The sequence below is a fragment of the Mesoplodon mirus genome (genome assembly GCF_964341445.2).
Source record: "Mesoplodon mirus genome assembly, chromosome: 8".
Lineage (NCBI taxonomy): Eukaryota > Metazoa > Chordata > Mammalia > Artiodactyla > Ziphiidae > Mesoplodon > Mesoplodon mirus.
The window spans coordinates 119209244-119237163 of NC_138984.1; positions in this window are offsets into that span (position 1 = coordinate 119209244).

Below are 27920 nucleotides of genomic sequence, written 5' to 3' on the forward strand. Positions count from 1 at the left end.
CTCTCATTGGTTCTCCCTCTTCCCTTTCCTCCTCTGCCAAATGGGCAACCTGTGTGAACCAGGAGCTTAAAGGGGCTGTCTCTCCAAGTTGGGAGATTGATAGTAAAGCTGTTGGAAAGTCAAACCGGAGCACCAGGAGAGGGACACTTCGTTGAGTTTTAGAAACCTTTCGTATTCACAGTGTGTCCATTCTCTAGGTTTCCCGTACATGTTATAGCTGTAGTAATATTCCCTTCAACCTGGAGAGGTGGGACCCATGGAATGGTTGCCATGCATTATTGCTTTAAAGGGTCTGCATTTGCTCACCCAATCTCACCAATCCTCTCAGTCCCAAGTGTCCAGCCTCATGCCACATCCAGCTGTCATCGTAGATAGGGTCATTCCAGGTTGCATCAGAGACCCTGAAGGAATTGTAAAGAATTTCCCTGTTTCTTTGTTCTGTTTTTGAAATTCCTTTTTAGAGTGGGTTGGAGCTGATTCTCGCTGCCATGTTTATGCCAGTCTAGACACACTTGATTCCCTTACGGAGACATATCAATACATAGGTTTTAAGATTCTTACTAGTCAGATCTATTCCTCTGCGGGAAATATGGGGTTTTGAGTCCCTTTCACTGAGGAAGGTGTAGGTCTTGTCTATTCCATAGTTGGTTTTTGGAACAGTACCTGTGCTTATATCAAACTCTGGTTTGATGCATCACCCCACCTCTCCTTCCCCCTTAAGCAGGCATAAGAGTGTTTTCTAAATGTGAGACTCTGTTCTCTTTCCTAACTCAGTTCATGTGTTGCCATGTTTACAGGATCTTCCTAAGTGATATCTTATGATAAGTTTCTTTTTCTGTGTGACTTCTTTCACTTAGAATCATCGTACCTGAATCCACTCATTTTGCTGCTACTGGTCTTATGACATTGATTTCATGGCTGAGGGATATTCCATCGTACGTAAGTTCCACAATGTTTTGAACCATTTTTATATTTCCTGGGATATTTCAGGTGTACCCAGGTTGAGGTTCTTGTAAGCAGTGCAGCCCTCAATTTGGGGGTGGCTCTGTCTTATGGATCTTCAGTTTTCCCAAGGTATATTCCCTAGACTGGAAGTGCCCTTGGCTCTGTAGCTCTGTTGTTTACTTGTTTTAGGGAACACAATGCACTCCTCCAGGGAGGCAGTTGGCAGCTTACATCCCGCCCATCAGCATAACAAGGCTCCCTGTTCTCCAGGGCCTGTCTTGCCTTTCTGGTTTTTACACATTTTGTGGATGTCCCTTTTGACCGTTGGGAAGTGATACTTCTTTGTAGTGCAGATTTGCATTGCCCGCTTGCTTGCTTGGCCAAAAAGGGCGTATGCGTTTTCTCCTGAATATATTCAGGAGAAAACGCATACGCCCTTTTTGGCCAAGTGCATCATTGTCGAAGTTGTGCCCCTCTTCCTGTGCTTTACAGGCGATTCTAACGTACCTCTTGAAATCTGTTTCCTGCTATTCTGCCTCGCATTCAAGTCCGCCTCGTTGCCTTCCCTCAACAGATTTTTGGACGATAGTTGGCCTTGATTACTCTGCCAGTTTGTGAATTGCTGTGCCCCTGAGCTCCATTTTTCAACTCGTTTTTTGTGAGCTGAACGCAAGTCCAAACATTTGGTTCAGGACCTATACTGGTTCCCGGTGGGTGGCTGAGACTTTGGTGAATTCTTCTTCCTGCCGGGAAATTAGAGTGACATGTGCCCATCCAAATGCCTAACAGCTACTCTCTCATTGGTTCTCCCTCTTCCCTTTCCTCCTCTGCCAAATGGGCAACCTGTGTGAACCAGGAGCTTAAAGGGGCTGTCTCTCCAAGTTGGGAGATTGATAGTAAAGCTGTTGGAAAGTCAAACCGGAGCACCAGGAGAGGGACTCTTCGTTGAGTTTTAGAAACCTTTCGTATTCACAGTGTGTCCATTCTCTAGGTTTCCCGTACATGTTATAGCTGTAGTAATATTCCCTTCAACCTGGAGAGGTGGGACCCATGGAATGGTTGCCATGCATTATTGCTTTAAAGGGTCTGCATTTGCTCACCCAATCTCACCAATCCTCTCAGTCCCAAGTGTCCAGCCTCATGCCACATCCAGCTGTCATCGTAGATAGGGTCATTCCAGGTTGCATCAGAGACCCTGAAGGAATTGTAAAGAATTTCCCTGTTTCTTTGTTCTGTTTTTCAAATTCCTTTTTAGAGTGGGTTTGAGCTGATTCTCGCTGCCATGTTTATGCCAGTCTAGACACACTTGATTCCCTTACGGAGACATATCAATACATAGGTTTTAAGATTCTTACTAGTCAGATCTATTCCTCTGCGGGAAATATGGGGTTTTGAGTCCCTTTCACTGAGGAAGGTGTAGGTCTTGTCTATTCCATAGTTGGGTTTTGGAACAGTACCTGTGCTTATATCAAACTCTGGTTTGATGCATCACCCCACCTCTCCTTCCCCCTTAAGCAGGCATAAGAGTGTTTTCTAAATGTGAGACTCTGTTCTCTTGCCTAACTCAGTTCATGTGTAGCCATGTTTACAGGATCTTCCTAAGTGATATCTTATGATAAGTTTCTTTTTCTGTGTGACTTCTTTCAATTAGAATCATCGTACCTGAATCCACTCATTTTGCTGCTACTGGTCTTATGACATTGATTTCATGGCTGAGGGATATTCCATCGTACGTAAGTTCCACAATGTTTGGAACCATTTTTATATTTCCTGGGATATTTCAGGTGTACCCAGGTTGAGGTTCTTGTAAGCAGTGCAGCCCTCAATTTGGGGGTGGCTCTGTCTTATGGATCTTCAGTTTTCCCAAGGTATATTCCCTAGACTGGAAGTGCCCTTGGCTCTGTAGCTCTGTTGTTTACTTGTTTTAGGGAACACAATGCACTCCTCCAGGGAGGCAGTTGGCAGCTTACATCCCGCCCATCAGCATAACAAGGCTCCCTGTTCTCCAGGGCCTGTCTTGCCTTTCTGGTTTTTACACATTTTGTAGATGTCCCTTTTGACCGTTGGGAAGTGATACTTCTTTGTAGTGCAGATTTGCATTGCCCGCTTGCTTGCTTGGCCAAAAAGGGCGTATGCGTTTTCTCCTGAATATATTCAGGAGAAAACGCATACGCCCTTTTTGGCCAAGTGCATCATTGTCGAAGTTGTGCCCCTCTTCCTGTGCTTTACAGGCGATTCTAACGTACCTCTTGAAATCTGTTTCCTGCTATTCTGCCTCGCATTCAAGTCCGCCTCGTTGCCTTCCCTCAACAGATTTTTGGACGATAGTTGGCCTTGATTACTCTGCCAGTTTGTGAATTGCTGTGCCCCTGAGCTCCATTTTTCAACTCGTTTTTTGTGAGCTGAACGCAAGTCCAAACATTTGGTTCAGGACCTCTACTGGTTCCCGGTGGGTGGCTGAGACTTTGGTGAATTCTTCTTCCTGCCGGGAAATTAGAGTGACATGTGCCCATCCAAATGCCTAACAGCTACTCTCTCATTGGTTCTCCCTCTTCCCTTTCCTCCTCTGCCAAATGGGCAACCTGTGTGAACCAGGAGCTTAAAGGGGCTGTCTCTCCAAGTTGGGAGATTGATAGTAAAGCTGTTGGAAAGTCAAACCGGAGCACCAGGAGAGGAACTCTTCGTTGAGTTTTAGAAACCTTTCGTATTCACAGTGTGTCCATTCTCTAGGTTTCCCGTACATGTTATAGCTGTAGTAATATTCCCTTCAACCTGGAGAGGTGGGACCCATGGAATGGTTGCCATGCATTATTGCTTTAAAGGGTCTGCATTTGCTCACCCAATCTCACCAATCCTCTCAGTCCCAAGTGTCCAGCCTCATGCCACATCCAGCTGTCATTGTAGATAGGGTCATTCCAGGTTGCATCAGAGACCCTGAAGGAATTGTAAAGAATTTCCCTGTTTCTTTGTTCTGTTTTTGAAATTCCTTTTTAGAGTGGGTTTGAGCTGATTCTCGCTGCCATGTTTATGCCAGTCTAGACACACTTGATTCCCTTACGGAGACATATCAATACATAGGTTTTAAGATTCTTACTAGTCAGATCTATTCCTCTGCGGGAAATATGGGGTTTTGAGTCCCTTTCACTGAGGAAGGTGTAGGTCTTGTCTATTCCATAGTTGGTTTTTGGAACAGTACCTGTGCTTATATCAAACTCTGGTTTGATGCATCACCCCACCTCTCCTTCCCCCTTAAGCAGGCATAAGAGTGTTTTCTAAATGTGAGACTCTGTTCTCTTTCCTAACTCAGTTCATGTGTTGCCATGTTTACAGGATCTTCCTAAGTGATATCTTATGATAAGTTTCTTTTTCTGTGTGACTTCTTTCACTTAGAATCTTCGTACCTGAATCCACTCATTTTGCTGCTACTGGTCTTATGACATTGATTTCATGGCTGAGGGATATTCCATCGTACGTAAGTTCCACAATGTTTTGAACCATTTTTATATTTCCTGGGATATTTCAGGTGTACCCAGGTTGAGGTTCTTGTAAGCAGTGCAGCCCTCAATTTGGGGGTGGCTCTGTCTTATGGATCTTCAGTTTTCCCAAGGTATATTCCCTAGACTGGAAGTGCCCTTGGCTCTGTAGCTCTGTTGTTTACTTGTTTCAGGGAACACAATGCACTCCTCCAGGGAGGCAGTTGGCAGCTTACATCCCGCCCATCAGCATAACAAGGCTCCCTGTTCTCCAGGGCCTGTCTTGCCTTTCTGGTTTTTACACATTTTGTGGATGTCCCTTTTGACCGGTGGGAAGTGATACTTCTTTGTAGTGCAGATTTGCATTGCCCGCTTTCTTGCTTGGCCAAAAAGGGCGTATGCGTTTTCTCCTGAATATATTCAGGAGAAAACGCATACGCCCTTTTTGGCCAAGTGCATCATTGTCGAAGTTGTGCCCCTCTTCCTGTGCTTTACAGGCGATTCTAACGTACCTCTTGAAATCTGTTTCCTGCTATTCTGCCTCGCATTCAAGTCCGCCTCGTTGCCTTCCCTCAACAGATTTTTGGACGATAGTTGGCCTTGATTACTCTGCCAGTTTGTGAATTGCTGTGCCCCTGAGCTCCATTTTTCAACTCGTTTTTTGTGAGCTGAACGCAAGTCCAAACATTTGGTTCAGGACCTATACTGGTTCCCGGTGGGTGGCTGAGACTTTGGTGAATTCTTCTTCCTGCCGGGAAATTAGAGTGACATGTGCCCATACAAATGCCTAACAGCTACTCTCTCATTGGTTCTCCCTCTTCCCTTTCCTCCTCTGCCAAATGGGCAACCTGTGTGAACCAGGAGCTTAAAGGGGCTGTCTCTCCAAGTTGGGAGATTGATAGTAAAGCTGTTGGAAAGTCAAACCGGAGCACCAGGAGAGGAACTCTTCGTTGAGTTTTAGAAACCTTTCGTATTCACAGTGTGTCCATTCTCTAGGTTTCCCGTACATGTTATAGCTGTAGTAATATTCCCTTCAACCTGGAGAGGTGGGACCCATGGAATGGTTGCCATGCATTATTGCTTTAAAGGGTCTGCATTTGCTCACCCAATCTCACCAATCCTCTCAGTCCCAAGTGTCCAGCCTCATGCCACATCCAGCTGTCATTGTAGATAGGGTCATTCCAGGTTGCATCAGAGACCCTGAAGGAATTGTAAAGAATTTCCCTGTTTCTTTGTTCTGTTTTTGAAATTCCTTTTTAGAGTGGGTTTGAGCTGATTCTCGCTGCCATGTTTATGCCAGTCTAGACACACTTGATTCCCTTACGGAGACATATCAATACATAGGTTTTAAGATTCTTACTAGTCAGATCTATTCCTCTGCGGGAAATATGGGGTTTTGAGTCCCTTTTACTGAGGAAGGTGTAGGTCTTGTCTATTCCATAGTTGGTTTTTGGAACAGTACCTGTGCTTATATCAAACTCTGGTTTGATGCATCACCCCACCTCTCCTTCCCCCTTAAGCAGGCATAAGAGTGTTTTCTAAATGTGAGACTCTGTTCTCTTTCCTAACTCAGTTCATGTGTTGCCATGTTTACAGGATCTTCCTAAGTGATATCTTATGATAAGTTTCTTTTTCTGTGTGACTTCTTTCACTTAGAATCATCGTACCTGAATCCACTCATTTTGCTGCTACTGGTCTTATGACATTGATTTCATGGCTGAGGGATATTCCATCGTACGTAAGTTCCACAATGTTTTGAACCCTTTTTATATTTCCTGGGATATTTCAGGTGTACCCAGGTTGAGGTTCTTGTAAGCAGTGCAGCCCTCAATTTGGGGGTGGCTCTGTCTTATGGATTTTCAGTTTTCCCAAGGTATATTCCCTAGACTGGAAGTGCCCTTGGCTCTGTAGCTCTGTTGTTTACTTGTTTTAGGGAACACAATGCACTCCTCCAGGGAGGCAGTTGGCAGCTTACATCCCGCCCATCAGCATAACAAGGCTCCCTGTTCTCCAGGGCCTGTCTTGCCTTTCTGGTTTTTACACATTTTGTGGATGTCCCTTTTGACCGTTGGGAAGTGATACTACTTTGTAGTGCAGATTTGCATTGCCCGCTTGCTTGCTTGGCCAAAAAGGGCGTATGCGTTTTCTCCTGAATATATTCAGGAGAAAACGCATACGCCCTTTTTGGCCAAGTGCATCATTGTCGAAGTTGTGCCCCTCTTCCTGTGCTTTACAGGCGATTCTAACGTACCTCTTGAAATCTGTTTCCTGCTATTCTGCCTCGCATTCAAGTCCGCCTCGTTGCCTTCCCTCAACAGATTTTTGGACGATAGTTGGCCTTGATTACTCTGCCAGTTTGTGAATTGCTGTGCCCCTGAGCTCCATTTTTCAACTCGTTTTTTGTGAGCTGAACGCAAGTCCAAACATTTGGTTCAGGACCTATACTGGTTCCCGGTGGGTGGCTGAGACTTTGGTGAATTCTTCTTCCTGCCGGGAAATTAGAGTGACATGTGCCCATCCAAATGCCTAACAGCTACTCTCTCATTGGTTCTCCCTCTTCCCTTTCCTCCTCTGCCAAATGGGCAACCTGTGTGAACCAGGAGCTTAAAGGGGCTGTCTCTCCAAGTTGGGAGATTGATAGTAAAGCTGTTGGAAAGTCAAACCGGAGCACCAGGAGAGGGACTCTTCGTTGAGTTTTAGAAACCTTTCGTATTCACAGTGTGTCCATTCTCTAGGTTTCCTGTACATGTTATAGCTGTAGTAATATTCCCTTCAACCTGGAGAGGTGGGACCCATGGAATGGTTGCCATGCATTATTGCTTTAAAGGGTCTGCATTTGCTCACCCAATCTCACCAATCCTCTCAGTCCCAAGTGTCCAGCCTCATGCCACATCCAGCTGTCATCGTAGATAGGGTCATTCCAGGTTGCATCAGAGACCCTGAAGGAATTGTAAAGAATTTCCCTGTTTCTTTGTTCTGTTTTTGAAATTCCTTTTTAGAGTGGGTTTGAGCTGATTCTCGCTGCCATGTTTATGCCAGTCTAGACACACTTGATTCCCTTACGGAGACATATCAATACATAGGTTTTAAGATTCTTACTAGTCAGATCTATTCCTCTGCGGGAAATATGGGGTTTTGAGTCCCTTTCACTGAGGAAGGTGTAGGTCTTGTCTATTCCATAGTTGGGTTTTGGAACAGTACCTGTGCTTATATCAAACTCTGGTTTGATGCATCACCCCACCTCTCCTTCCCGCTTAAGCAGGCATAAGAGTGTTTTCTAAATGTGAGACTCTGTTCTCTTTCCTAACTCAGTTCATGTGTTGCCATGTTTACAGGATCTTCCTAAGTGATATCTTATGATAAGTTTCTTTTTCTGTGTGACTTCTTTCACTTAGAATCATCGTACCTGAATCCACTCATTTTGCTGCTACTGGTCTTATGACATTGATTTCATGGCTGAGGGATATTCCATCGTACGTAAGTTCCACAATGTTTTGAACCCTTTTTATATTTCCTGGGATATTTCAGGTGTACCCAGGTTGAGGTTCTTGTAAGCAGTGCAGCCCTCAATTTGGGGGTGGCTGTGTCTTATGGATCTTCAGTTTTCCCAAGGTATATTCCCTAGACTGGAAGTGCCCTTGGCTCTGTAGCTCTGTTGTTTACTTGTTTTAGGGAACACAATGCACTCCTCCAGGGAGGCAGTTGGCAGCTTACATCCCGCCCATCAGCATAACAAGGCTCCCTGTTCTCCAGGGCCTGTCTTGCCTTTCTGGTTTTTACACATTTTGTGGATGTCCCTTTTGACCGTTGGGAAGTGATACTTCTTTGTAGTGCAGATTTGCATTGCCCGCTTGCTTGCTTGGCCAAAAAGGGCGTATGCGTTTTCTCCTGAATATATTCAGGAGAAAACGCATACGCCCTTTTTGGCCAAGTGCATCATTGTCGAAGTTGTGCCCCTCTTCCTGTGCTTTACAGGCGATTCTAACGTACCTCTTGAAATCTGTTTCCTGCTATTCTGCCTCGCATTCAAGTCCGCCTCGTTGCCTTCCCTCAACAGATTTTTGGACGATAGTTGGCCTTGATTACTCTGCCAGTTTGTGAATTGCTGTGCCCCTGAGCTCCATTTTTCAACTCGTTTTTTGTGAGCTGAACGCAAGTCCAAACATTTGGTTCAGGACCTATACTGGTTCCCGGTGGGTGGCTGAGACTTTGGTGAATTCTTCTTCCTGCCGGGAAATTAGAGTGACATGTGCCCATCCAAATGCCTAACAGCTACTCTCTCATTGGTTCTCCCTCTTCCCTTTCCTCCTCTGCCAAATGGGCAACCTGTGTGAACCAGGAGCTTAAAGGGGCTGTCTCTCCAAGTTGGGAGATTGATAGTAAAGCTGTTGGAAAGTCAAACCGGAGCACCAGGAGAGGGACTCTTCGTTGAGTTTTAGAAACCTTTCGTATTCACAGTGTGTCCATTCTCTAGGTTTCCCGTACATGTTATAGCTGTAGTAATATTCCCTTCAACCTGGAGAGGTGGGACCCATGGAATGGTTGCCATGCATTATTGCTTTAAACGGTCTGCATTTGCTCACCCAATCTCACCAATCCTCTCAGTCCCAAGTGTCCAGCCTCATGCCACATCCAGCTGTCATCGTAGATAGGGTCATTCCAGGTTGCATCAGAGACCCTGAAGGAATTGTAAAGAATTTCCCTGTTTCTTTGTTCTGTTTTTGAAATTCCTTTTTAGAGTGGGTTTGAGCTGATTCTCGCTGCCATGTTTATGCCAGTCTAGACACACTTGATTCCCTTACGGAGACATATCAATACATAGGTTTTAAGATTCTTACTAGTCAGATCTATTCCTCTGCGGGAAATATGGGGTTTTGAGTCCCTTTCACTGAGGAAGGTGTAGGTCTTGTCTATTCCATAGTTGGGTTTTGGAACAGTACCTGTGCTTATATCAAACTCTGGTTTGATGCATCACCCCACCTCTCCTTCCCCCTTAAGCAGGCATAAGAGTGTTTTCTAAATGTGAGACTCTGTTCTCTTTCCTAACTCAGTTCATGTGTTGCCATGTTTACAGGATCTTCCTAAGTGATATCTTATGATAAGTTTCTTTTTCTGTGTGACTTCTTTCACTTAGAATCATCGTACCTGAATCCACTCATTTTGCTGCTACTGGTCTTATGACATTGATTTCATGGCTGAGGGATATTCCATCGTATGTAAGTTCCACAATGTTTTGAACCCTTTTTATATTTCCTGGGATATTTCAGGTGTACCCAGGTTGAGGTTCTTGTAAGCAGTGCAGCCCTCAATTTGGGGGTGGCTCTGTCTTATGGATCTTCAGTTTTCCCAAGGTATATTCCCTAGACTGGAAGTGCCCTTGGCTCTGTAGCTCTGTTGTTTACTTGTTTTAGGGAACACAATGCACTCCTCCAGGGAGGCAGTTGGCAGCTTACATCCCGCCCATCAGCATAACAAGGCTCCCTGTTCTCCAGGGCCTGTCTTGCCTTTCTGGTTTTTACACATTTTGTAGATGTCCCTTTTGACCGTTGGGAAGTGATACTTCTTTGTAGTGCAGATTTGCATTGCCCGCTTGCTTGCTTGGCCAAAAAGGGCGTATGCGTTTTCTCCTGAATATATTCAGGAGAAAACGCATACGCCCTTTTTGGCCAAGTGCATCATTGTCGAAGTTGTGCCCCTCTTCCTGTGCTTTACAGGCGATTCTAACGTACCTCTTGAAATCTGTTTCCTGCTATTCTGCCTCGCATTCAAGTCCGCCTCGTTGCCTTCCCTCAACAGATTTTTGGACGATAGTTGGCCTTGATTACTCTGCCAGTTTGTGAATTGCTGTGCCCCTGAGCTCCATTTTTCAACTCGTTTTTTGTGAGCTGAACGCAAGTCCAAACATTTGGTTCAGGACCTATACTGGTTCCCGGTGGGTGGCTGAGACTTTGGTGAATTCTTCTTCCTGCCGGGAAATTAGAGTGACATGTGCCCATACAAATGCCTAACAGCTACTCTCTCATTGGTTCTCCCTCTTCCCTTTCCTCCTCTGCCAAATGGGCAACCTGTGTGAACCAGGAGCTTAAAGGGGCTGTCTCTCCAAGTTGGGAGATTGATAGTAAAGCTGTTGGAAAGTCAAACCGGAGCACCAGGAGAGGAACTCTTCGTTGAGTTTTAGAAACCTTTCGTATTCACAGTGTGTCCATTCTCTAGGTTTCCCGTACATGTTATAGCTGTAGTAATATTCCCTTCAACCTGGAGAGGTGGGACCCATGGAATGGTTGCCATGCATTATTGCTTTAAAGGGTCTGCATTTGCTCACCCAATCTCACCAATCCTCTCAGTCCCAAGTGTCCAGCCTCATGCCACATCCAGCTGTCATTGTAGATAGGGTCATTCCAGGTTGCATCAGAGACCCTGAAGGAATTGTAAAGAATTTCCCTGTTTCTTTGTTCTGTTTTTGAAATTCCTTTTTAGAGTGGGTTTGAGCTGATTCTCGCTGCCATGTTTATGCCAGTCTAGACACACTTGATTCCCTTACGGAGACATATCAATACATAGGTTTTAAGATTCTTACTAGTCAGATCTATTCCTCTGCGGGAAATATGGGGTTTTGAGTCCCTTTCACTGAGGAAGGTGTAGGTCTTGTCTATTCCATAGTTGGTTTTTGGAACAGTACCTGTGCTTATATCAAACTCTGGTTTGATGCATCACCCCACCTCTCCTTCCCCCTTAAGCAGGCATAAGAGTGTTTTCTAAATGTGAGACTCTGTTCTCTTTCCTAACTCAGTTCATGTGTTGCCATGTTTACAGGATCTTCCTAAGTGATATCTTATGATAAGTTTCTTTTTCTGTGTGACTTCTTTCACTTAGAATCTTCGTACCTGAATCCACTCATTTTGCTGCTACTGGTCTTATGACATTGATTTCATGGCTGAGGGATATTCCATCGTACGTAAGTTCCACAATGTTTTGAACCATTTTTATATTTCCTGGGATATTTCAGGTGTACCCAGGTTGAGGTTCTTGTAAGCAGTGCAGCCCTCAATTTGGGGGTGGCTCTGTCTTATGGATCTTCAGTTTTCCCAAGGTATATTCCCTAGACTGGAAGTGCCCTTGGCTCTGTAGCTCTGTTGTTTACTTGTTTCAGGGAACACAATGCACTCCTCCAGGGAGGCAGTTGGCAGCTTACATCCCGCCCATCAGCATAACAAGGCTCCCTGTTCTCCAGGGCCTGTCTTGCCTTTCTGGTTTTTACACATTTTGTGGATGTCCCTTTTGACCGGTGGGAAGTGATACTTCTTTGTAGTGCAGATTTGCATTGCCCGCTTTCTTGCTTGGCCAAAAAGGGCGTATGCGTTTTCTCCTGAATATATTCAGGAGAAAACGCATACGCCCTTTTTGGCCAAGTGCATCATTGTCGAAGTTGTGCCCCTCTTCCTGTGCTTTACAGGCGATTCTAACGTACCTCTTGAAATCTGTTTCCTGCTATTCTGCCTCGCATTCAAGTCCGCCTCGTTGCCTTCCCTCAACAGATTTTTGGACGATAGTTGGCCTTGATTACTCTGCCAGTTTGTGAATTGCTGTGCCCCTGAGCTCCATTTTTCAACTCGTTTTTTGTGAGCTGAACGCAAGTCCAAACATTTGGTTCAGGACCTATACTGGTTCCCGGTGGGTGGCTGAGACTTTGGTGAATTCTTCTTCCTGCCGGGAAATTAGAGTGACATGTGCCCATCCAAATGCCTAACAGCTACTCTCTCATTGGTTCTCCCTCTTCCCTTTCCTCCTCTGCCAAATGGGCAACCTGTGTGAACCAGGAGCTTAAAGGGGCTGTCTCTCCAAGTTGGGAGATTGATAGTAAAGCTGTTGGAAAGTCAAACCGGAGCACCAGGAGAGGAACTCTTCGTTGAGTTTTAGAAACCTTTCGTATTCACAGTGTGTCCATTCTCTAGGTTTCCCGTACATGTTATAGCTGTAGTAATATTCCCTTCAACCTGGAGAGGTGGGACCCATGGAATGGTTGCCATGCATTATTGCTTTAAAGGGTCTGCATTTGCTCACCCAATCTCACCAATCCTCTCAGTCCCAAGTGTCCAGCCTCATGCCACATCCAGCTGTCATTGTAGATAGGGTCATTCCAGGTTGCATCAGAGACCCTGAAGGAATTGTAAAGAATTTCCCTGTTTCTTTGTTCTGTTTTTGAAATTCCTTTTTAGAGTGGATTTGAGCTGATTCTCGCTGCCATGTTTATGCCAGTCTAGACACACTTGATTCCCTTACGGAGACATATCAATACATAGGTTTTAAGATTCTTACTAGTCAGATCTATTCCTCTGCGGGAAATATGGGGTTTTGAGTCCCTTTTACTGAGGAAGGTGTAGGTCTTGTCTATTCCATAGTTGGTTTTTGGAACAGTACCTGTGCTTATATCAAACTCTGGTTTGATGCATCACCCCACCTCTCCTTCCCCCTTAAGCAGGCATAAGAGTGTTTTCTAAATGTGAGACTCTGTTCTCTTTCCTAACTCAGTTCATGTGTTGCCATGTTTACAGGATCTTCCTAAGTGATATCTTATGATAAGTTTCTTTTTCTGTGTGACTTCTTTCACTTAGAATCTTCGTACATGAATCCACTCATTTTGCTGCTACTGGTCTTATGACATTGATTTCATGGCTGAGGGATATTCCATCGTACGTAAGTTCCACAATGTTTTGAACCATTTTTATATTTCCTGGGATATTTCAGGTGTACCCAGGTTGAGGTTCTTGTAAGCAGTGCAGCCCTCAATTTGGGGGTGGCTCTGTCTTATGGATCTTCAGTTTTCCCAAGGTATATTCCCTAGACTGGAAGTGCCCTTGGCTCTGTAGCTCTGTTGTTTACTTGTTTCAGGGAACACAATGCACTCCTCCAGGGAGGCAGTTGGCAGCTTACATCCCGCCCATCAGCATAACAAGGCTCCCTGTTCTCCAGGGCCTGTCTTGCCTTTCTGGTTTTTACACATTTTGTGGATGTCCCTTTTGACCGGTGGGAAGTGATACTTCTTTGTAGTGCAGATTTGCATTGCCCGCTTGCTTGCTTGGCCAAAAAGGGTGTATGCGTTTTCTCCTGAATATATTCAGGAGAAAACGCATACGCCCTTTTTGGCCAAGTGCATCATTGTCGAAGTTGTGCCCCTCTTCCTGTGCTTTACAGGCGATTCTAACGTACCTCTTGAAATCTGTTTCCTGCTATTCTGCCTCGCATTCAAGTCCGCCTCGTTGCCTTCCCTCAACAGATTTTTTGACGATAGTTGGCCTTGATTACTCTGCCAGTTTGTGAATTGCTGTGCCCCTGAGCTCCATTTTTCAACTCGTTTTTTGTGAGCTGAACGCAAGTCCAAACATTTGGTTCAGGACCTATACTGGTTCCCGGTGGGTGGCTGAGACTTTGGTGAATTCTTCTTCCTGCCGGGAAATTAGAGTGACATGTGCCCATACAAATGCCTAACAGCTACTCTCTCATTGGTTCTCCCTCTTCCCTTTCCTCCTCTGCCAAATGGGCAACCTGTGTGAACCAGGAGCTTAAAGGGGCTGTCTCTCCAAGTTGGGAGATTGATAGTAAAGCTGTTGGAAAGTCAAACCGGAGCACCAGGAGAGGAACTCTTCGTTGAGTTTTAGAAACCTTTCGTATTCACAGTGTGTCCATTCTCTAGGTTTCCCGTACATGTTATAGCTGTAGTAATATTCCCTTCAACCTGGAGAGGTGGGACCCATGGAATGGTTGCCATGCATTATTGCTTTAAAGGGTCTGCATTTGCTCACCCAATCTCACCAATCCTCTCAGTCCCAAGTGTCCAGCCTCATGCCACATCCAGCTGTCATCGTAGATAGGGTCATTCCAGGTTGCATCAGAGACCCTGAAGGAATTGTAAAGAATTTCCCTGTTTCTTTGTTCTGTTTTTGAAATTCCTTTTTAGAGTGGGTTTGAGCTGATTCTCGCTGCCATGTTTATGCCAGTCTAGACACACTTGATTCCCTTACGGAGACATATCAATACATAGGTTTTAAGATTCTTACTAGTCAGATCTATTCCTCTGCGGGAAATATGGGGTTTTGAGTCCCTTTCACTGAGGAAGGTGTAGGTCTTGTCTATTCCATAGTTGGTTTTTGGAACAGTACCTGTGCTTATATCAAACTCTGGTTTGATGCATCACCCCACCTCTCCTTCCCCCTTAAGCAGGCATAAGAGTGTTTTCTAAATGTGAGACTCTGTTCTCTTTCCTAACTCAGTTCATGTGTTGCCATGTTTACAGGTTCTTCCTAAGTGATATCTTATGATAAGTTTCTTTTTCTGTGTGACTTCTTTCACTTAGAATCTTCATACCTGAATCCACTCATTTTGCTGCTACTGGTCTTATGACATTGATTTCATGGCTGAGGGATATTCCATCGTACGTAATTTCCACAATGTTTTCAACCATTTTTATATTTCCTGGGATATTTCAGGTGTACCCAGGTTGAGGTTCTTGTAAGCAGTGCAGCCCTCAATTTGGGGGTGGCTCTGTCTTATGGATTTTCAGTTTTCCCAAGGTATATTCCCTAGACTGGAAGTGCCCTTGGCTCTGGAGCTCTGTTGTTTACTTGTTTTAGGGAACACAATGCACTCCTCCAGTGAGGCAGTTGGCAACTTACATCCCGCCCATCAGCATAACAAGGCTCCCTGTTCTCCAGGGCCTGTCTTGCCTTTCTGGTTTTTACACATTTTGTGGATGTCCCTTTTGACCGGTGGGAAGTGATACTTCTTTGTAGTGCAGATTTGCATTGCCCGCTTGCTTGCTTGGCCAAAAAGGGCGTATGCGTTTTCTCCTGAATATATTCAGGAGAAAACGCATACGCCCTTTTTGGCCAAGTGCATCATTGTCGAAGTTGTGCCCCTCTTCCTGTGCTTTACAGGCGATTCCAACGAACCTCTTGAAATCTGTTTCCTGCTATTCTGCCTCGCTTTCAAGTCCGCCTCGTTGCCTTCCCTCAACAGATTTTTGGACGATAGTTGGCCTTGATTACTCTGCCAGTTTGTGAATTGCTGTGCCCCTGAGCTCCATTTTTCAACTCGTTTTTTGTGAGCTGAACGCAAGTCCAAACTTTTGGTTCAGGACCTCTACTGTTTCCCGGTGGGTGGCTGAGACTTTGGTTCATTCTTCTTCCTGCCGGGAAATTAGAGTGACATGTGCCCATCCAAATGCCTAACAGCTACTCTCTCATTGGTTCTCCCTCTTCCCTTTCATCCTCTGCCAAATTGGCAACCTGTGCGAACCAGGAGCTTAAAGGGGCTGTCTCTCCAAGTTGGGAGATTGATAGGAAAGCAGTTGGAAAGTCAAACCGGAGCACCAGGAGAGGGGCTCTTCGTTGAGTTTTAGAAACCTTTCGTATTTATAGTGTGTCCATTCTCTAGGTTTCCCGTACACGTTATAGCTGTAGTAATATTCCCTTCAACCTGGAGAGCTGGGACCCATGGAATGGGTGCCATGCATTATTGCTTTAAAGGGTCTGCATTTGCTCACCCAATCTCACCAATCCTCTCAGTCCCAAGTGTCCAGCCTTATGCCACATCCAGCTGTCATTGTAGATAGGGTCATTCCAGGTTGCATCAGAGACCCTGAAGGAATTGTAAAGAATTTCCCTGTTTCTTTGTTCTGTTTTTGAAATTCCTTTTTAGAGTGGGTTTGAGCTGATTCTCGCGGCCATGATTATGCCAGTCTAGACACACTTGATTCCCTTACGGAGACATATCAATACATAGGTTTTAAGATTCTTACTAGTCAGATCGATTCCTCTGCGGGAAATATGGGGTTTTGAGTCCCTTTCACTGAGGAAGGTGTAGGTCTTGTCTATTCCATAGTTGGTTTTTGGAACGGTACCTGTGCTTATATCAAACTCGGGTTTGATGCATCACCCCACCTCTCCTTCCCCCTTAAGCAGGCATAAGAGTGTTTTCTAAATGTGAGACTCTGTTCTCTTGCCTAACTCAGTTCATGTGTAGCCATGTTTACAGGATCTTCCTAAGTGATATCTTATGATAAGTTTCTTTTCCTGTGTGATTTCTTTCACTTAGAATCATCGTACCTGAATCCACTCATTTTGCTGCTACTGGTCTTATGACATTGATTTCGTGGCTGAGGGATATTCCATCGTTCGTAAGTTCCACAATGTTTGGAACCATTTTTATATTTCCTGGGATATTTCAGGTGTACCCAGGTTGAGGTTCCTGTAAGCAGTGCAGCCCTCAATTTGGGGGTGGCTCTGTCTTATGGATTTTCAGTTTTCCCAAGGTATATTCCCTAGACTGGACGTGCCCTTGGCTCTGGAGCTCTGTTGTTTACTTGTTTTAGGGAACACAATGCACTCCTCCAGTGAGGCAGTTGGCAACTTACATCCCGCCCATCAGCATAACAAGGCTCCCTGTTCTCCAGGGCCTGTCTTGCCTTTCTGGTTTTTACACATTTTGTGGATGTCCCTTTTGACCGGTGGGAAGTGATACTTCTTTGTAGTGCAGATTTGCATTGCCCGCTTGCTTGCTTGGCCAAAAAGGGCGTATGCGTTTTCTCCTGAATATATTCAGGAGAAAACGCATACGCCCTTTTTGGCCAAGTGCATCATTGTCGAAGTTGTGCCCCTCTTCCTGTGCTTTACAGGCGATTTCAACGTACCTCTTGAAATCTGTTTCCTGCTATTCTGCCTCGCTTTCAAGTCCGCCTCGTTGCCTTCCCTCAACAGATTTTTGGACGATAGTTGGCCTTGATTACTCTGCCAGTTTGTGAATTGCTGTGCCCCTGAGCTCCATTTTTCAACTCGTTTTTTGTGAGCTGAACGCAAGTCCAAACTTTTGGTTCAGGACCTCTACTGGTTCCCGGTGGGTGGCTGAGACTTTGGTTCATTCTTCTTCCTGCCGGGAAATTAGAGTGACATGTGCCCATCCAAATGCCTAACAGCTACTCTCTCATTGGTTCTCCCTCTTCCCTTTCATCCTCTGCCAAATTGGCAACCTGTGCGAACCAGGAGCTTAAAGGGGCTGTCTCTCCAAGTTGGGAGATTGATAGGAAAGCAGTTGGAAAGTCAAACCGGAGCACCAGGAGAGGGGCTCTTCGTTGAGTTTTAGAAACCTTTCGTTATCACAGTGTGTCCATTCTCTAGGTTTCCCGTACACGTTATAGCTGTAGTAATATTCCCTTCCACCTGGAGAGCTGGGACCCATGGAATGGGTGCCATGCATTATTGCTTTAAAGGGTCTGCATTTGCTCACCCAATCTCACCAATCCTCTCAGTCCCAAGTGTCCAGCCTTATGCCACATCCAGCTGTCATTGTAGATAGGGTCATTCCAGGTTGCATCAGAGACCCTGAAGGAATTGGAAAGAATTTCCCTGTTTCTTTGTTCTGTTTTTGAAATTCCTTTTTAGAGTGGGTTTGAGCTGATTCTCGCTGCCATGTTTATGCCAGTCTAGACACACTTGATTCCCTTACGGAGACATATCAATACATAGGTTTTAAGATTCTTACTAGTCAGATCTATTCCTCTGTGGGAAATATAGAGTTTTGAGTCCCTTTCACTGAGGAAGGTATAGGTCTTGTCTATTCCATAGTTGGTTTTTGGAACGGTACCTGTGCTTATATCAAACTCGGGTTTGATGCATCACCCCACCTCTCCTTCCCCCTTAAGCAGGCATAAGAGTGTTTTCTAAATGTGAGACTCAGTTCTCTTGCCTAACTCAGTTCATGTGTAGCCATGTTTACAGGATCTTCCTAAGTGATATCTTATGATGTTTCTTTTCCTGTGTGACTTCTTTCACTTAGAATCATCGTACCTGAATCCACTCATTTTGCTGCTACTTGTCTTATGACATTGATTTCGTGGCTGAGGGATATTCCATCGTACGTAAGTTCCACAATGTTTGGAACCATTTTTATATTTCCTGGGATATTTCAGGTGTACCCAGGTTGAGGTTCCTGTAAGCAGTGCAGCCCTCAATTTGGGGGTGGCTCTGTCTTATTGATGTTCAGTTTTCCCAAGGTATATTCCCTAGACTGGAAGTGCCCTTGGCTCTGGAGCTCTGTTGTTTACTTGTTTTAGGGAACACAATGCACTCCTCCAGTGAGGCACTTGGCAACTTACATCCCGCCCATCAGCATAACAAGGCTCCCTGTTCTCCAGGGCCTGTCTTGCCTTTCTGGTTTTTACACATTTTGTGGATGTCCCTTTTGACCGGTGGGAAGTGATACTTCTTTGTAGTGCAGATTTGCATTGCCCGCTTGCTTGCTTGGCCAAAAAGGGCGTATGCGTTTTCTCCAGAATATATTCAGGAGAAAACGCATACGCCCTTTTTGGCCAAGTGCATCATTGTCGAAGTTGTGCCCCTCTTCCTGTGCTTTACAGGCGATTCCAACGTACCTCTTGAAATCTGTTTCCTGCTATTCTGCCTCGCTTTCAAGTCCGCCTCGTTGCCTTCCCTCAACAGATTTTTGGACGATAGTTGGCCTTGATTACTCTGCCAGTTTGTGAATTGCTGTGCCCCTGAGCTCCATTTTTCAACTCGTTTTTTGTGAGCTGAACGCAAGTCCAAACTTTTGGTTCAGGACCTCTACTGGTTCCCGGTGGGTGGCTGAGACTTTGGTTCATTCTTCCTGCCGGGAAATTAGAGTGACATGTGCCCATCCAAATGCCTAACAGCTACTCTCTCATTGGTTCTCCCTCTTCCCTTTCATCCTCTGCCAAATTGGCAACCTGTGCGAACCAGGAGCTTAAAGGGGCTGTCTCTCCAAGTTGGGAGATTGATAGGAAAGCAGTTGGAAAGTCAAACCGGAGCACCAGGAGAGGGGCTCTTCGTTGAGTTTTAGAAACCTTTCGTTATCACAGTGTGTCCATTCTCTAGGTTTCCCGTACACGTTATAGCTGTAGTAATATTCCCTTCCACCTGGAGAGCTGGGACCCATGGAATGGGTGCCATGCATTATTGCTTTAAAGGGTCTGCATTTGCTCACCCAATCTCACCAATCCTCTCAGTCCCAAGTGTCCAGCCTTATGCCACATCCAGCTGTCATTGTAGATAGGGTCATTCCAGGTTGCATCAGAGACCCTGAAGGAATTGTAAAGAATTTCCCTGTTTCTTTGTTTTGTTTTTGAAATTCCTTTTTAGAGTGGGTTTGAGCTGATTCTCGCTGCCCTGTTTATGCCAGTCTAGACACACTTGATTCCCTTACGGAGACATATCAATACATAGGTTTTAAGATTCTTACTAGTCAGATCTATTCCTCTGCGGGAAATATGGGGTTTTGAGTCCCTTTCACTGAGGAAGGTGTAGGTCTTGTCTATTCCATAGTTGGTTTTTGGAACGGTACCTGTGCTTATATCAAACTCGGGTTTGATGCATCACCCCACCTCTCCTTCCCCCTTAAGCAGGCATAAGAGTGTTTTCTAAATGTGAGACTCTGTTCTCTTGCCTAACTCAGTTCATGTGTAGCCATGTTTACAGGATCTTCCTAAGTGATATCTTATGATAAGTTTCTTTTCCTGTGTGACTTCTTTCACTTAGAATCATCGTACCTGAATCCACTCATTTTGCTGCTACTGGTCTTATGACATTGATTTCGTGGCTGAGGGATATTCCATCGTACGTAAGTTCCACAATGTTTGGAACCATTTTTATATTTCCTGGGATATTTCAGGTGTACCCAGGTTGAGGTTCCTGTAAGCAGTGCAGCCCTCAATTTGGGGTTGGCTCTGTCTTATGGATTTTCAGTTTTCCCAAGGTATATTCCCTAGACTGGACGTGCCCTTGGCTCTGGAGCTCTGTTGTTTACTTGTTTTAGGGAACACAATGCACTCCTCCAGTGAGGCAGTTGGCAACTTACATCCCGCCCATCAGCATAACAAGGCTCCCTGTTCTCCAGGGCCTGTCTTGCCTTTCTGGTTTTTACACATTTTGTGGATGTCCCTTTTGACCGGTGGGAAGTGATACTTCTTTGTAGTGCAGATTTGCATTGCCCGCTTGCTTGCTTGGCCAAAAAGGGCGTATGCGTTTTCTCCTGAATATATTCAGGAGAAAACGCATACGCCCTTTTTGGCCAAGTGCATCATTGTCGAAGTTGTGCCCCTCTTCCTGTGCTTTACAGGCGATTCCAACGTACCTCTTGAAATCTGTTTCCTGCTATTCTGCCTCGCATTCAAGTCCGCCTCGTTGCCTTCCCTCAACAGATTTTTGGACGATAGTTGGCCTTGATTACTCTGCCAGTTTGTGAATTGCTGTGCCCCTGAGCTCCATTTTTCAACTCGTTTTTTGTGAGCTGAACGCAAGTCCAAACTTTTGGTTCAGGACCTCTACTGGTTCCCGGTGGGTGGCTGAGACTTTGGTTCATTCTTCTTCCTGCAGGGAAATTAGAGTGACATGTGCCCATCCAAATGCCTAACAGCTACTCTCTCATTGGTTCTCCCTCTTCCCTTTCATCCTCTGCCAAATTGGCAACCTGTGCGAACCAGGAGCTTAAAGGGGCTGTCTCTCCAAGTTGGGAGATTGATAGGAAAACAGTTGGAAAGTCAAACCGGAGCACCAGGAGAGGGGCTCTGCGTTGAGTTTTAGAAACCTTTCGTATTCACAGTGTGTCCATTTTCTAGGTTTCCCGTACACGTTATAGCTGTAGTAATATTCCCTTCCACCAGGAGAGCTGGGACCCATGGAATGGATGCCATGCATTATTGCTTTAAAGGGTCTGCATTTGCTCACCCAATCTCACCAATCCTCTCAGTCCCAAGTGTCCAGCCTTATGCCACATCCAGCTGTCATTGTAGATAGGGTCATTCCAGGTTGCATCAGAGACCCTGAAGGAATTGGAAAGAATTTCCCTGTTTCTTTGTTCTGTTTTTGAAATTCCTTTTTAGAGTGGCTTTGAGCTGATTCTCGCTGCCATGTTTATGCCAGTCTAGACACACTTGATTCCCTTACGGAGACATATCAATACATAGGTTTTAAGATTCTTACTAGTCAGATCTATTCCTCTGTGGGAAATATGGAGTTTTGAGTCCCTTTCACTGAGGAAGGTGTAGGTCTTGTCTATTCCATAGTTGGTTTTTGGAACGGTACCTGTGCTTATATCAAACTCGGGTTTGATGCATCACCCCACCTCTCCTTCCCCCTTAAGCAGGCATAAGAGTGTTTTCTAAATGTGAGACTCTGTTCTCTTGCCTAACTCAGTTCATGTGTAGCCATGTTTACAGGATCTTCCTAAGTGATATCTTATGATGTTTCTTTTCCTGTGTGACTTCTTTCACTTAGAATCATCGTACCTGAATCCACTCATTTTGCTGCTACTGGTCTTATGACATTGATTTCGTGGCTGAGGGATATTCCATCGTACGTAAGTTCCACAATGTTTGGAACCATTTTTATATTTCCTGGGATATTTCAGTTGTACCCAGGTTGAGGTTCCTGTAAGCAGTGCAGCCCTCAATTTGGGGGTGGCTCTGTCTTATTGATGTTCAGTTTTCCCAAGGTATATTCCCTAGACTGGAAGTGCCCTTGGCTCTGGAGCTCTGTTGTTTACTTGTTTTAGGGAACACAATGCACTCCTCCAGTGAGGCAGTTGGCAACTTACATCCCGCCCATCAGCATAACAAGGCTCCCTGTTCTCCAGGGCCTGTCTTGCCTTTCTGGTTTTTACACATTTTGTGGATGTCCCTTTTGACCGGTGGGAAGTGATACTTCTTTGTAGTGCAGATTTGCATTGCCCGCTTGCTTGCTTGGCCAAAAAGGGCGTATGCGTTTTCTCCAGAATATATTCAGGAGAAAACGCATACGCCCTTTTTGGCCAAGTGCATCATTGTCGAAGTTGTGCCCCTCTTCCTGTGCTTTACAGGCGATTCCAACGAACCTCTTGAAATCTGTTTCCTGCTATTCTGCCTCGCTTTCAAGTCCGCCTCGTTGCCTTCCCTCAACAGATTTTTGGACGATAGTTGGCCTTGATTACTCTGCCAGTTTGTGAATTGCTGTGCCCCTGAGCTCCATTTTTCAACTCGTTTTTTGTGAGCTGAACGCAAGTCCAAACTTTTGGTTCAGGACCTCTACTGGTTCCCGGTGGGTGGCTGAGACTTTGGTTCATTCTTCTTCCTGCCGGGAAATTAGAGTGACATGTGCCCATCCAAATGCCTAACAGCTACTCTCTCATTGGTTCTCCCTCTTCCCTTTCATCCTCTGCCAAATTGGCAACCTGTGCGAACCAGGAGCTTAAAGGGGCTGTCTCTCCAAGTTGGGAGATTGATAGGAAAGCAGTTGGAAAGTCAAACCGGAGCACCAGGAGAGGGGCTCTTCGTTGAGTTTTAGAAACCTTTCGTATTTATAGTGTGTCCATTCTCTAGGTTTCCCGTACACGTTATAGCTGTAGTAATATTCCCTTCAACCTGGAGAGCTGGGACCCATGGAATGGGTGCCATGCATTATTGCTTTAAAGGGTCTGCATTTGCTCACCCAATCTCACCAATCCTCTCAGTCCCAAGTGTCCAGCCTTATGCCACATCCAGCTGTCATTGTAGATAGGGTCATTCCAGGTTGCATCAGAAACCCTGAAGGAATTGTAAAGAATTTCCCTGTTTCTTTGTTCTGTTTTTGAAATTCCTTTTTAGAGTGGGTTTGAGCTGATTCTCGCGGCCATGATTATGCCAGTCTAGACACACTTGATTCCCTTACGGAGACATATCAATACATAGGTTTTAAGATTCTTACTAGTTAGATCTATTCCTCTGCGGGAAATATGGGGTTTTGAGTCCCTTTCACTGAGGAAGGTGTAGGTCTTGTCTATTCCATAGTTGGTTTTTGGAACGGTACCTGTGCTTATATCAAACTCGGGTTTGATGCATCACCCCACCTCTCCTTCCCCCTTAAGCAGGCATAAGAGTGTTTTCTAAATGTGAGACTCTGTTCTCTTGCCTAACTCAGTTCATGTGTAGCCATGTTTACAGGATCTTCCTAAGTGATATCTTATGATAAGTTTCTTTTCCTGTGTGACTTCTTTCACTTAGAATCATCGTACCTGAATCCACTCATTTTGCTGCTACTGGTCTTATGACATTGATTTCGTGGCTGAGGGATATTCCATCGTACGTAAGTTCCACAATGTTTGGAACCATTTTTATATTTCCTGGGATATTTCAGGTGTACCCAGGTTGAGGTTCCTGTAAGCAGTGCAGCCCTCAATTTGGGGTTGGCTCTGTCTTATGGATTTTCAGTTTTCCCAAGGTATATTCCCTAGACTGGACGTGCCCTTGGCACTGGAGCTCTGTTGTTTACTTGTTTTAGGGAACACAATGCACTCCTCCAGTGAGGCAGTTGGCAACTTACATCCCGCCCATCAGCATAACAAGGCTCCCTGTTCTCCAGGGCCTGTCTTGCCTTTCTGGTTTTTACACATTTTGTGGATGTCCCTTTTGACCGGTGGGAAGTGATACTTCTTTGTAGTGCAGATTTGCATTGCCCGCTTGCTTGCTTGGCCAAAAAGGGCGTATGCGTTTTCTCCTGAATATATTCAGGAGAAAACGCATACGCCCTTTTTGGCCAAGTGCATCATTGTCGAAGTTGTGCCCCTCTTCCTGTGCTTTACAGGCGATTTCAACGTACCTCTTGAAATCTGTTTCCTGCTATTCTGCCTCGCTTTCAAGTCCGCCTCGTTGCCTTCCCTCAACAGATTTTTGGACGATAGTTGGCCTTGATTACTCTGCCAGTTTGTGAATTGCTGTGCCCCTGAGCTCCATTTTTCAACTCGTTTTTTGTGAGCTGAACGCAAGTCCAAACTTTTGGTTCAGGACCTCTACTGGTTCCCGGTGGGTGGCTGAGACTTTGGTGAATTCTTCTTCCTGCCGGGAAATTAGAGTGACATGTGCCCATCCAAATGCCTAACAGCTACTCTCTCATTGGTTCTCCCTCTTCCCTTTCATCCTCTGCCAAATTGGCAACCTGTGCGAACCAGGAGCTTAAAGGGGCTCTCTCTCCAAGTTGGGAGATTGATAGGAAAACAGTTGGAAAGTCAAACCGGAGCACCAGGAGAGGGGCTCTTCGTTGAGTTTTAGAAACCTTTTGTATTCACAGTGTGTCCATTTTCTAGGTTTCCCGTACACGTTAGAGCTGTAGTAATATTCCCTTCCACCTGGAGAGCTGGGACCCATGGAATGGGTGCCATGCATTATTGCATTAAAGGGTCTGCATTTGCTCACCCAATCTCACCAATCCTCTCAGTCCCAAGTGTCCAGCCTTATGCCACATCCAGCTGTCATTGTAGATAGGGTCATTCCAGGTTGCATCAGAGACCCTGAAGGAATTGTAAAGAATTTCCCTGTTTCTTTGTTCTGTTTTTGAAATTCTTTTTTAGAGTGGGTTTGAGCTGATTCTCGCTGCCATGTTTATGCCAGTCTAGACACACTTGATTCCCTTACGGAGACATATCAATACATAGGTTTTAAGATTCATACTAGTCAGATCTATTCCTCTGCGGGAAATATGGAGTTTTGAGTCCCTTTCACTGAGGAAGGTGTAGGTCTTGTCTATTCCATAGTTGGTTTTTGGAACGGTACCTGTGCTTATATCAAACTCGGGTTTGATGCATCACCCCACCTCTCCTTCCCCCTTAAGCAGGCATAAGAGTGTTTTCTAAATGTGACACTCTGTTCTCTTGCCTAACTCAGTTCATGTGTAGCCATGTTTACAGGATCTTCCTAAGTGATATCTTATGATAAGTTTCTTTTCCTGTGTGACTTCTTTCACTTAGAATCATCGTACCTGAATCCACTCATTTTGCTGCTACTGGTCTTATGACATTGATTTCATGGCTGAGGGATATTCCATCGTACGTAAGTTCCACAATGTTTTGAACCATTTTTATATTTCCTGGGATATTTCAGGTGTACCCAGGTTGAGGTTCCTGTAAGCAGTGCAGCCCTCAATTTGGGGGTGGCTCTGTCTTATGGATTTTCAGTTTTCCCAAGGTATATTCCCTAGACTGGACGTGCCCTTGGCTCTGGAGCTCTGTTGTTTACTTGTTTTAGGGAACACAATGCACTCCTCCAGTGAGGCAGTTGGCAACTTACATCCCGCCCATCAGCATAACAAGGCTCCCTGTTCTCCAGGGCCTGTCTTGCCTTTCTGGTTTTTACACATTTTGTGGATGTCCCTTTTGACCGGTGGGAAGTGATACTTCTTTGTAGTGCAGATTTGCATTGCCCGCTTGCTTGCTTGGCCAAAAAGGGCGTATGCGTTTTCTCCTGAATATATTCAGGAGAAAACGCATACGCCCTTTTTGGCCAAGTGCATCATTGTCGAAGTTGTGCCCCTCTTCCTGTGCTTTACAGGCGATTCCAACGTACCTCTTGAAATCTGTTTCCTGCTATTCTGCCTCGCTTTCAAGTCCGCCTCGTTGCCTTCCCTCAACAGATTTTTGGACGATAGTTGGCCTTGATTACTCTGCCAGTTTGTGAATTGCTGTGCCCCTGAGCTCCATTTCTCAACTCGTTTTTTGTGAGCTGAACGCAAGTCCAAACTTTTGGTTCAGGACCTCTACTGGTTCCCGGTGGGTGGCTGAGACTTTGGTGAATTCTTCTTCCTGCCGGGAAATTAGAGTGACATGTGCCCATCCAAATGCCTAACAGCTACTCTCTCATTGGTTCTCCGTCTTCCCTTTCATCCTCTGCCAAATTGGCAACCTGTGCGAACCAGGAGCTTAAAGGGGCTGTCTCTCCAAGTTGGGAGATTGATAGGAAAGCAGTTGGAAAGTCAAACCGGAGCAACAGGAGAGGGGCTCTTCGTTGAGTTTTAGAAACCTTTCGTATTCACAGTGTGTCCATTTTCTAGGTTTCCCATACACGTTATAGCTGTAGTAATATTCCGTTCAACATGGAGAGCTGGGACCCATGGAATGGGTGCCATGCATTATTGCTTTAAAGGGTCTGCATTTGCTCACCCAATCTCATCAATCCTCTCAGTCCCAAGTGTCCAGCCTTATGCCACATCCAGCTGTCATTGTAGATAGGGTCATTCCAGGTTGCATCAGAGACCCTGAAGGAATTGTAAAGAATTTCCCTGTTTCTTTGTTCTGTTTTTGAAATTCCTTTTTAGAGTGGGTTTGAGCTGATTCTCGCTGCCCTGTTTATGCCAGTCTAGACGCACTTGATTCCCTTACGGAGACATATCAATACATAGGTTTTAAGATTCTTACTAGTCAGATCTATTCCTCTGCGGGAAATATGGGGTTTTGAGTCCCTTTCACTGAGGAAGGTGTAGGTCTTGTCTATTCCATAGTTGGTTTTTGGAACGGTACCTGTGCTTATATCAAACTCGGGTTTGATGCATCACCCCACCTCTCCTTCCCCCTTAAGCAGGCATAAGAGTGTTTTCTAAATGTGAGACTCTGTTCTCTTGCCTAACTCAGTTCATGTGTAGCCATGTTTACAGGATCTTCCTAAGTGATATCTTATGATGTTTCTTTTCCTGTGTGACTTCTTTCACTTAGAATCATCGTACCTGAATCCACTCATTTTGCTGCTACTGGTCTTATGACATTGATTTCGTGGCTGAGGGATATTCCATCGTACGTAAGTTCCACAATGTTTGGAACCATTTTTATATTGCCTGGGATATTTCAGGTGTACCCAGGTTGAGGTTCTTGTAAGCAGTGCAGCCCTCAATTTGGGGGTGGCTCTGTCTTATGGATGTTCAGTTTTCCCAAGGTATATTCCCTAGACTGGACGTGCCCTTGGCTCAGGAGCTCTGTTGTTTACTTGTTTTAGGGAACACAATGCACTCCTCCAGTGAGGCAGTTGGCAACTTACATCCCGCCCATCAGCATAACAAGGCTCCCTGTTCTCCAGGGCCTGTCTTGCCTTTCTGGTTTTTACACATTTTGTGGATGTCCCTTTTGACCGGTGGGAAGTGATACTTCTTTGTAGTGCAGATTTGCATTGCCCGCTTGCTTGCTTGGCCAAAAAGGGCGTATGCGTTTTCTCCTGAATATATTCAGGAGAAAACGCATACGCACTTTTTGGCCAAGTGCATCATTGTCGAAGTTGTGCCCCTCTTCCTGTGCTTTACAGGCTATTCCAACGTACCTCTTGAAATCTGTTTCCTGCTATTCTGCCTCGCTTTCAAGTCCGCCTCGTTGCCTTCCCTCAACAGATTTTTGGACGATAGTTGGCCTTGATTACTCTGCCAGTTTGTGAATTGCTGTGCCCCTGAGCTCCATTTTTCAACTCGTTTTTTGTGAGCTGAACGCAAGTCCAAACTTTTGGTTCAGGACCTCTACTGGTTCCCGGTGGGTGGCTGAGACTTTGGTTCATTCTTCTTCCTGCCGGGAAATTAGAGTGACATGTGCCCATCCAAATGCCTAACAGCTACTCTCTCATTGGTTCTCCCTCTTCCCTTTCATCCTCTGCCAAATTGGCAACCTGTGCGAACCAGGAGCTTAAAGGGGCTCTCTCTCCAAGTTGGGAGATTGATAGGA